An 11,953-nucleotide genomic window follows, 5' to 3' on the forward strand; every position below is an offset into this window, starting at 1 on the left:
AGCTCAACATGAGCGATCAGTGTACTCTTGAAGCCCTGAAAACCAACCAGAGCCTGGAATGCATCAAGAGAAGTGTGGGAAGCACGGTGAAGGAGGTGATCCTCCCCCTCTACTCAGCTCTGTTGTGACCCCACCTGTAGTACTATGTCCAGTTCTGGAGCCCCTATCACAAGAGGGATATGGATGTGCTGGAAAGTGTCCAGAGAAGAGTCACAAGGATGATTGGAGGGCTGGAGCACCTCTCCTATGACGAGAGACTGAGGGAGTTGGGGCTGTTCAGTTTGGAGAGGAGAAGGCTCCAAGGTGACCTTATTGTGACCGTTAGTGTCTTAAGGGGGCCTACAAGAAAGCTGCTAAGTGACTTTTTTAAGATGTCAAGTAGTGATAGGAATGGAACAAAGCTAGAAATGGGTAGATTCAGACCGGATGTTAGGAAGTTCTTTACCATGAAGGTGGTGAGACCCTGGAATGGGTTTCCCCAGGGAGGTCGTCAAAGCCCCATCCCTGGAGATGTTTAAGGCCAGGCTGGATGAGGCTCTAGACAGTCTGATCTAGTGTGAGGTGTCCCTGCCCATGGCAGAGGGGTTGAAACTAGATGATCCTTGTGGTGCCTTTCAACCCTGACTGATTCTATGATTCTATGGTGGATTCACCAGGCATCATGGTTTTTAAGTCCAGCCAGCAACAAAGCAATATGGGACTGCTTGCTGACTCCTCCATCCCCAGTAGGATGTGGGTAAGAATTGGAATGAAAAGGTAGATCTTTACAGGATGAGATGAGGACAGTTTAATAGGAAACACAAAGAGAGAAGAAATGATAACAACAACAGCAATGACAAAATCTCCCTACTTGAGGAATGCATAAAACACTGATGCCCAGGGCAGCTGCTCACTTCACTCTGGGCTTCTGCAAAGCAGACAAGTCTGAACTGGACACCTGGGCTATGTACAGACTGTAGAAGGCATGAGGTGTTCCAGATTATGAGTGGCCTGTTCTAGACTGATGAGCAGGGTGAACAAATGGGGATCAGCAATTGCCTGTTTCTCTAGTTTAAGGAAATAACTTCTCCCTGATGTACAGATGTCACTTTCACTATGGGAAATGATTCCTCACCAGTACCTTTGCCTGTAAGGATCCCTAGGGCACACAATGATGAAGAACCAAAGCTCCATGACAATATTAATTTTGTTGATGTTTCCCCCCTTCATTTCCTCTTTTCCTTTTTCCTTCCAGGCTTTTGCCCAACAGCTTACACAGCCATCTGTGTTGCCACCTTTTCTAAACCCAGACCCCGCACTCCCAAGTACCTCTTTGTCCCCTTACTCGCACTGATAGTCATTGCCTGCACCACTGTGCTCATGCCCAAAATGCTGGGAAGTTTGTTGGACCTCAGGAATGCTATCTCCTTCTCTGAGGACATGGTCCAGCTGTACATCTTCACGAGGTGTCTTGGGAAATCAGCAGTGCTCTTCACAGACATGTAATAGACTCCACTCTTTTATGATTTGAAGCCATCAATGTACATTGAGCACCTGTGTCAACTAGAGCCCTGTATTTCTGAATCTTCAAGGTACCAGGCCATCTAACATATATATTCCAGTATATTCTGTTATCTTCCTGGTCCCTGGCCTCCGCCTGGTAAGAGGCAGCCCCCCACTAATGTTGACCATTACAAGAACAATTGGCACAGTGTTTAGTGTTATTATCTGAATCATTGCCAGAACCCTTTGAGTCATTTGGGGAAACTGAGGCAACTACTCTTTTAATCTTGTCATTTTGCAACTCTGTCACTCTTTTCAGAAGAAGTGAGGTTAAGTTTCCCATCCCACTTCTCCATGTTCTCACCAAGTTGGTCACGTAGATTACCCAAAGAGATCCACATGATTGTTATTGTCTATTTCTGAGTTAGTATGAATTGGTTTTCTTGGAAGATGTCTATCTCTGATGGACGAAGCATGTACCCACACAGATGGTGAACAGGAAAGGTCATTGTCCTTCACCAACTGGGACATGGAAGTTTTAAATTCCCCCTTGAGTTATTCCATGACATCTTTAATCTCTTCGGTCACAGTATTTAATAGCTGACACCATGGCATTAAACATGAGGCTGTCCTCATCTGCCTCATTTGATCAGCAAACTCACCAACAGTCAGAGGAGTTATTTCATTATCTTTCCCCACCATTTTATTTGCCAATATAAGAGCATAGAACCATAGAACAGAATCACAGAATCAGTCAAGGTTGGAGGGGACCACAGGGATCATCCAGTTCCAACCCCCCTGCCATGGGCAGGGACATCCTGCCTTAGATCAGGCTGGCCACAGCCTCATCCAGCCTGGCCTTAAACATCTCCAGGGATGGGGCCCCAACCACCTCCCTGGGCAACCCATTCAAGGCTCTCACCACTCTCATGCTCAACAACTTCCTCCTCATGTCCAGTCTGAATCTCCCCACCTCCATCTTTGCTCCATTCCCCTGAGTCCTGTCACTATCCGGTAGCCCAAAAAGTCCCTCCCCAGTTTTTTGTAGGCCCCCTTCAGATACTGGAAGGCCACAAGAAGGTCACCTTGGAGCCTCCTCCTCTCCAGACTGAACAGCCCCAACTGTTTCAGTCTGTCCTCACAGGAGAGGTGCTCCAGCCCTCTGATCATCCTCCTGGCCCTTCTCTGGACATGCTCCAGCATGTCCACATCCCTCTTGCAATAAGGGGCTCCAGAAGTGTATGCAGTACTCCAGGTGGGGTTGCATCAGAGCAAAGTAGAGGGGGAGAATCACCTCCCTCGCCCTGCTGGCTACACTTCTCCTGATGCAGCCCAGGATCTGGTTGGCCCTCTGGCTACAAGTGCACGCTGCTGGCTCATATTGAGCTTCTTGTCCACCAGCACCCCCAAGTCCCTCTCCTCAGAACTGCCCTCCAGCCTGGCACTAGCCAGCCTGTATTAGTGCTTGAGATTGCCTCAACCCAGATGCAGGACCTTGCACTTGGTCTTGTTAAGCCTCATGAAGTTGGCTTGTGCTCACCTCTCCAGCCTGTCCAGGTTCTAAATGGAAAGTCACTCTTCCAATTCTTGTGGTCCTCTAACTCAGGGAATGAGGAAGCTCAAAATCTGTCATTAATAGCAAAGGCAGCCTGCTGGAAAGTCTAAAGCCCCCCATCTTGCCCTCCTACAGCCTGCATCATAGCATTTCAGTCTCATTACATCAAGTCTCATGAGGTTCAACAAAACCAAGTCCAAGGTCCTGCACCTGGGCTGAAACAATCCTCATTATCAGTCCAGGCTGGGCATGTGGTGATAGAAAGTATCCCTGTGGAAAAGGACTTTGCTGTGCTGGTGGGTGAGAAGCTGGGCGGGAGCCAGGAATGGGCACTGACAGACCAGAAGTCCAGTGACAGCCTAGGCTGCATCTGAAGCAGCATGGCCAGAGATGGAGAGAGGAGATCCTGCCCCTCTGCTCAGGGGAAACCTCACCTGCAGTGCTGTTACCAGAGATGAGGCCCTCAACACAAGGTCATGGACCTGATGGAGAGAGTCTGTGATGATCAGAAGGGCTAGAACACCTCTACTACAATGACAGACTGAGGAATCTGGAGTTGCTCAGCCTGCAGAAGGTTCCAGGCAGACCTAATAGAAACCTTCCAGTACCTGAATGGAGCTGCAGAGGAACTGTTTGCAAAGGCCAGAAGTGACAGGATGAGGGGCAATGGTTTGAAATGGAGCAGAGCAGACTTAGACTGGATATTAGGAACAAGTTCTGCACCCTAACAGTGGTGGAACAGTGCATCGGGTTGCCCAGGGAGGTAGCTGAGGCCCCATTCCTGGAGATATTCAAGGTCAGGCCTGACAGGGCTCTGAGCAACTCGACCTACTGGAGGATGGCCCTTATCACTGCATGGGGGTTGAAGATCCTTTCCAACCCAAACCTTTCTATGATTCTATAATACCAATGATATCACAGCTCTGGGAACAGATCAATGCTTCCAATTCACTGTGTTTGTCATAGCGCATCCTGGGCTGCACCAAAAGCAGCGTGGCCAGCAGATCAAGAGAGGTGATTCTGCCACTGTGCTCTGGTGAGACCTCACCTGAAGTACTGTGTCCAATTCTGGATCATTTAACACAGGAAGGACATGGACAACATTGCATAGTTGGTGTACACATATTTCAGATGCGCTCCTAAACACTCAGCACTCCCATTAACATTGCCATTTCAGATGATGCCATGCCATGAGCTCTCTTCATGGTATCACCTTCCCCCATCTATTCTAGCTTAAAGCCATCTCACAGAATCACAGAACACGAGGTATAGTAACACTCCAATTATTGAGAGCCCATTGGCATGACAAATGTATGAGCCCCATCATGTAACGGAATTCCAAAAGTGCAGAGTAAAGAATCCCAGAAGCCCTCTCAGAAGTCCTTTACTACAGCATTGCAGAATCCCCAGCATTACAGTGTCTGTAACAGAAGCTCAGAGCATTCCTTACAGTAGTCCCAGAAGCCCTTAATAGAAGAATCAGCTAACAGAGTAGAAGTCCCTAAGAATCTCTAACCCCCTCCCCCCCCAATCTCCTTTATTGCTCTAAGCAGCTGTTTAAATACTCTTTCTTATCTTCCATTTAACAAAGAGTCCAGTACTGTGTATAAGCTAAACACATTCCTCAATAACACACACTAGCATGCCGGGAGGCTGGAATTGGTTTTGTTTCATTCGTTGAAGCCTCTGACTCACTGAGTAGAGAATCACATCCTCTACACATCCCAGTAGCTGCCCTTGTTTGTAGAACAGCAGCTGCAACAATTAGGGGTTGGAAGGGACCTTGAAAGATCATCCAGCCCAGCCTCCCTGCCAGAGCAGGATCACCCAGGTCAGGTCACACAGGAACACATCCAGGAGAGTTTTGAATATCTCCAGAGGAGACTCCACAAACTCTCTGGGCAGCCTGCTCCAGGACTCCGTCACACTCACAGTGATAAGGTTCTTCCTTATGTTCATGCCTCCTTTGCTCTCAAATCAGTCCTGACAGCTCAGGAGCAAAGCAAGCAGCATTTTCCCCAGTAGGACAGACAGATGTCATCAAGGCCCTGCATACCTTTTGTCTCAAAGTCTCCCTTCTGTGGTATACAAAAGCCAAAGTTCTGGCAGACACATCAGGTTTGCAGCCAGGTATTGAAGCCTTGGGTGTGCTTGCTTCTTCTAGCATCTCTCCTTAATGGGGGAATTAATGAAAACACAACCAGTGCTCCTGAGTCATTTAGTGTTCTTCTCAGAGCCCTGACATCTTTTCTCTGGCCTTGGACTCCTTGTTGCAGTGTCATTCGCACCCAAGTGGAAAAGCAGGAGTAGGCAATAATCTGAAGGCTGTATTAAGATTGACAGTTCTCTGTTGACATCACTGATTCAGGCCCCAGGAAGGCTGCAAAATTCTTGGAATGAGTCCAATTGTGCCCATAAGGGAGTCACCTACTACTACAACTTCTTCTTGTCTCTTCTCAGTCCTGATTTTAATGTAGCTCCTAACACTGGTCTGAACTTGTGTTTACACAGCTCATTTAGCACAGATCAGGTTATGAACTCATCTGCCAAAATTAACTTCAACCTTCAGATAATCACAAATGAGGGATGCAAGGATTCTCATCCCACCTCAGGAACAGCATTGCCCTGCAGTTACTAGAGATGAAAGCAGCACTGGAATTGCCATTATTCATAGGATGGGCTGCTCAGAAGACTGCAGCCAGCAGCAAGACTGCAGCCAATGGTAGTAGTCCAGGAGCAGCCCAGAAGTATCTGGTCAACTCATGTTACATATATGTACTGAACTTTTTGTTTCACTTTAAGGAGTGGGGATAGGCACCAAAGTGACCCACTGCTGGAATTGCAGAGAAAGGTGACAGCTAATGGGGCATTTACTGCACCCAGCCCTTGCTAGTGTTCCTGCCACACAGCCAGCTTTGCTTGCCCTTGCTCACCAGCATTTTTCTAGACAAGGACTAGAAACAGACTGAATGAATGAAGACTGAACCAAGTGTCTTTCAGTCTTTTCTAACTCTTACTGTTCATCACTAGGACAGGCTGAGGGAGCTGAGGCTATTTAGCTTGGACCAGAGGAGTCTGAGGGATGCACTGATTCATGTTGATAAAGATGTGAAGGGCAGTGTTAGGATGATGGAGCCAGGCTCTGCTCAGTGATGTCTGGTGACAGGACAAGGGGCAGTGGGTGCAAGGTGAAGCAGGGGAGGTTCCATGGGAACAGAAGGAAAAACTTTGTCACTATGAGGGTGCTGGAGCCCTGAAGCAGGTCACCCAGACAAGCTGTGGGGTCTCATTCTTTGGAGACATTCAAAACCCACTTGGATGTATTCCTCTGTGATCTCCAGGTGATCCTGCTCTGGCAGCAGGGTTGAACTGGATGATCTTTCAAGGTCTCTTTCAATCCTTAATGTTCTGTGATTCTGTAAATGTCTGTAAAATATTTAGTAACTTCAGATGTAAGCAGATTAAATGTAATGCTCCCAAGTAAAAACAGCAATGGTTCCTGCTGTCCAGATTACCTGAGGGTTGGTATGGACTGCCACAAGGTATGTAATGCACCTACTTCTTCTACTGGACAACCTAGAAAACATAAAAATAATTTGTTTTGGCAATAAATACCAAACAAGGGCAAAGAAAAGGGAAAGAGTGTACAAAAGGTAGTCATTGTGTAAATGATCTGGGGCAAGTCATGCCCCCAGAAAAGCATTGGTCTCCCTTCACATGGCACCAAACTTCATAACAGAACTGTTTTGCAGATGTTCACCCCCAATCCTGCATATATGGGTGTGGAGTTGCAAACCTCACATTAACATCCATGTATTACAGCTGCCCAAGGACAGGGTATTGTGCAGGTGCACAATCTTCACACAGGCACACCAAGGTATGTAAGGAACAAAGCTCTTGTAAGGTCTCCAGACTTCTGCACCACTACCAAACCACCCTGTGTCCACGGAGGCCCAGGCTATCCCTCATGGCATGATATAGGTGCCACTGTCACAGTGTAGGTGCCCTGGAGCACAAAGCCAGCTTTTCCGTTCATCTGCTGAATTCCAGAGCACGGAACACATCCCAAGTTCAATAAGCAAATGGAGCAGTCATGGCAGTCACTTCTCCCCTTCTCAGGATGAGGGAAAAAAAAACTTCTACAGAGCCACCACCCTGGTGCCTGCATTCAGCTGCACTTTGAACAAGAAGTGCAGTCATGGATGCAGGCTGTCCTTGGTAGGAAAGCTTGCAGAGAAGTCGTTGTTCAACATGCCTACCAGTGCTGCTGGGCCCAGAGTGAATCATAGAATCAACCAGGTTGGAAGAGACCTCCAAGATCATTCAGGCCAACCCATCACCCAGCCCCACCCAATCAACGAGACCATGGCACCAAGTGCCCCATCCAGGCTCTGCCCAAACACCTCCAGGGACAGCGACCCCACCACTTCCCTGGGCAGCCCACTCCAATGCCAATCACTCTCTCTGGCAAGAACCTCCGCACAACATCCAGCCACTGGATGCCTGGGAGACCAACCCCACCTGGCCACAGCCTCCCCTCAGGTAGTTGCAGACAGCAACGAGGTCACCCCTGAGCCTCCTCTTCTCGAGAAAGCTTGGACTCCACACACACAACGGAAAAGAGAAACCACCATAACCTGACCAGAGGAATGCACACCCTGGCCCAATTCTTGCTATGACTGTCCCAGAACCATCAGCCCCACACTCTGCAGGTGTGAACCAGTGTTGCAGGCCATTCTGCCTGCTATCTCTGCTTGCTGTGGGACCATGGTAAACAAACCGATCAACCAATATGGTCAAAGGTCAGCCACGAGGACTCCAGACGATTCAATGTGAATTATGCAAAAGCCACTTTATTTATGTATCATCCTGAATATACACACTCAGCCAGTAGAGCACACGCCTACACATTAGCATAATTAGTCAGGGACAACCCACCACATCTGCATAAATATGTGCCTTGTTATTCTCATTAGCAAAGTCTCCATTATCTACCCCTTCTGAGATAAGGTGGCCAGCTGCATGTGAGAACCAAGGTCTGATATTACAAGGATCTGTCTGTTGTCATTTCTCTTCACTCCATTCCCACTCTCCTGCACCCAACTCTTCTTCATTCTGCATTCCCACAGACCAGTGGCAGCAGCTTTCTGAATCACCTTGCAGTCTGAGGCAGATTTGATGCCTGGGAGGTTATGGCACACATGATTAAATGAAGGGGAAAAGTATCTCAGGATTGAAAATTTGTCATGGGATATTTAGGGTAGGAACCAGAGCTTGGTCAGTGTTGCTGTCTGGCCATGCCCTGTGTCTGTTCACAGCAGTCTCCCCTCTGTTAAGCTGTTTCTGTTTTGCTGGGTGAGGGCTGTCTGCACTGTGTGCCTGTGTTGGTGCATGGGCACCTGAGTGCAGCATGCAGGCAGAAGGCCCCAGTGTCCATGGTGCTAGCAAATGCTGCAAGCAAGGCTGTGCCTGTAACCAAGTGTCCAGCAGACCAGCAGCTATGTATGTGTGAGTGGGAGAACTGGGAGACCTGGTCAGTGGAAGAACCAATATGAACAAGGTGCAAGAGAGATGTTAAGTTCGGGTGGCCAACTGAGATACGCATTTAAGAAAGAAGGGTTACAGGTGGGTCCCTGGAGTGGTAGTGGCTGACCACTGGGTATCAGAGGATGCAGAAGCACAAAGACTGCTGCTGAACACCAAATATTGCAGGGACAGAGGGTCTCAAAACCTGGAGCAGAGGTTCAGTCTGATCCTTCTCATCTGCTGCATGGGTCCTCTCTTCCATGGTTGAAGGAAGTCATTTCATTGGGGAAAAAGAGAGCAAGGGAAGCTGAGTAAGCCCATGCATGGGGTTCAGGTTCTTCACTTCCTCACAGCACCCAGTGGACAGGAGTTTCTCCATTAAACCTTGAAGCAATGCACACTCCCTATATGCAGGACTGGGGGAGGGGGACATGCACACATGAAGACTACCTTTGGGACCTGGAGGTGTGTGCTTGCCTTGATTCCAGCTTCTTCAAGCTGTGAGAAGGCACATTTTGGTTAGACAGGGAAGTCTGCAGGAGGGGTAGGCAGAACATGCACCTGGAATCTCAGCAAACTGTCCCAGCCAGGTCTGAGTCCTGGTTCACTGGAAGTGAAGGTGATGTAGGAAAGGAAATGTCATCTTCATTAAAAACCAGCAGTGTGTGAAGGAATGAGCAGTGTGGGCTGACCTTGTAACAGCTGCAGGCCTACCCCTGTTTCAAATACTATGCCCAGCTGTCTTTGATACAGCAACCCAACTCAGCAGTGGTCACAGAACTGACTCCAGAGCAGGATACCAGTGCAAATCACCCAGCTATGCTGCAATGAGACCAAAATTGCTGGATCCACCTGGCCACAGACACACCATGACCCAGTGCTTGGAGAGATCACCTATCAAACTCTATAACTGTTAACACTTGCAGAGGTGTCACTCATCTGAAGTGCCTCAGTGTGTCAGCTGACTTGGAGCAGGTGACAAGCAGCAGCAGCCCTTGCATCCCACACCCAGAGAAATCAGGCTCCTGCCTCAGTGTGTGCAGTTCATAGAGAGACCAATTCTGGCTCTATGGAAGTGAGGAGTGGTGCAGCTTCTCCTGACATTGCTGGTAAGTGGGGCAGTGTCAGGGTCTGGAAGGGCAGACTCCTGGTGCCAGCTAAGATGGAGATGGGAACACAGACGGAGGATGAAACGAAACAGGCTAAGATGCAGTCCACAGGCTGCAGTGAATGCCTCAGTCTCTCCTCTGTACCAGGGAATTGTATACGCTGTGAACAGGTAGATTTCCTACTCAGAAGAGCAGCACAACTGGAAGATGAAGTTGAAAGATTGAAGGATGAAGTTCATAAGCTTAGAAAAATCAGGGAACCAGAAGATGAAATAGACAGGTGGTGCCAAGCTCTGACAGCCCCGATAGAGAGACAGGATTACCCACTATCAGATACTGAAGGTCAAGTACCCCCTGTATCCATCTCCTGTCTAATTGAAGCCAGTAACTCAAAGGAAAAGAGGAAGGGGAGGCAAGTCCAAGGTCAAGGCAGTAAAGAAGCTCCTGCTTTGTCCATCTGCCACCCCCTGAACTCCCCCTACCAAATCAATGAGGGCTGTGGCAACAAGTTCCCACCCACCGTGGTGGGAGTGTTGCTTAAGTTACTAACAGTGCTTCCCAGGTGCCTTTGCAGAACAGGTCTGATGTCCTGCAGGTAGAACTGGCCAGTGAGGAAGGTGAATCAGATGAGGAAGGTGAATCAGATGAGGAAGGTGAATTCCCAAAATTAAGCCAGCCTAAGCCCACCATACGAACATCACAGTATCACAGTATCACAGTATCACCAAGGTTGGAAGAGACCTCACAGATCATCAAGTCCAACCCTTTCCCACAGAGCTCAAGACTAGACCATGGCACCAAGTGCCACGTCCAATCCTGCCTTGAACAGCTCCAGGGACGGCGACTCCACCACCTCCCCAGGCAGCCCATTCCAGTGTCCAATCACTCTCTCAGTGAAGAACTTTCTCCTCACCTTGAGCCTAAATCTCCCCTGGTGCAGCCTGAGGCTGTGTCCTCTCGTTCTGGTGCTGGCCACCTGAGAGAAGAGAGCAACCTCCTCCTGGCCACAACCACCCCTCAGGTAGTTGCAGACAGCAATAAGGTCACCCCTGAGCTTCCTCTTCCCCAGGCTAAACAATCCCAGCTCCCTCAGCCTCTCCTCGTAGGGCTTCGCTCAAGGCCTCTCCCCAGCCTTGTTGCCCTTCTCTGGACACGCTCAAGCATCTCAATGTCCCTCCTAAACTGGGGGCCCAGAACTGAACACAGTACTCAAGGTGTGGTCTAACCAGTGCAGAGTACACGGGCAGAATGACCTCCCTGCTCCTGCTGACCACACCATTCCTGATGCAGGCCAGGATGCCATTGGCTCTCCTGGCCACCTGGGCACACTGCTGGCTCATGTTCAGGCGGGTATCAATCAGCACCCCCAGATCCCTCTGTCTGGCTGCTCTCCAGCCACTCCGACCCCAGCCTGTAGCTCTGCATGGGGTTGTTGTGGCCAAAGTGCAGCACCTGGCACTTGGAGTTATTGAATGCCATCCCATTGGACTCTGCCCATCTGTCCAGGCGGTCAAGGTCCTGCTGCAGAGCCCTTCTGCCCTCCAACCCAGCCACATCTGCCCCCAGCTTGGTGTCATCTGCAAACTTGCCTGTTGGAGAAATTCTTGTTAGCAGAGCACCCAAGAATTATAAACATGAGCAACCCGTGCTGGGAATGTCCTTGAATTCATCTTAGGAGTTAGATACCAGGCACAGGGTGGCTTCCCCCTACATGCAGCTGCAGGGGGTGGGGTGCAGCTGCAGGTGGGCAGAGTTTAGCCAGCCCCAGAGGCTGACCCTTAGGTTGTTATGGTATGCTGACCTATGCACACCTTACATGTAACTCTGGACCCTCTGACTGTAACCAATCTTGATGGAGCACACTTCTTGCTAGAAGTGCATATAAGTCATTGTATCACGGAAATAAAGTGGATTTGACCATCTAACCATATTGGTGAACAAAGAGTCATCTTCCCATAGCGCTCCACCGAACGTGTTTTCCAACACTTGCTGATGACTGACTCCATGCCCTCATCCAGATCATCTATGAAGATGTTAAATAGGATGGGGCCCAGCACTGATCCCTGAGGGACACCACTAGTGACAGCTGCCAGCTGGATGTGGCACCATTCAACACCACTCTCTGGGTCTGGCCCTCCAGCCAGTTCCTAACCCAGCACAAAGTGTTGCCATCCAAGCCATGGGCTGACAGCTTAGCCAGCAGTTTGCTGTGGGGGACACTGTCAAACGCCTTGCTGAAGTCCAGATAGACCACATCCACAGGCCTGCCCACATCCACCAA

The sequence above is a fragment of the Pogoniulus pusillus genome, chromosome 40 (assembly GCF_015220805.1).
Source record: "Pogoniulus pusillus isolate bPogPus1 chromosome 40, bPogPus1.pri, whole genome shotgun sequence".
NCBI lineage: Eukaryota > Metazoa > Chordata > Aves > Piciformes > Lybiidae > Pogoniulus > Pogoniulus pusillus.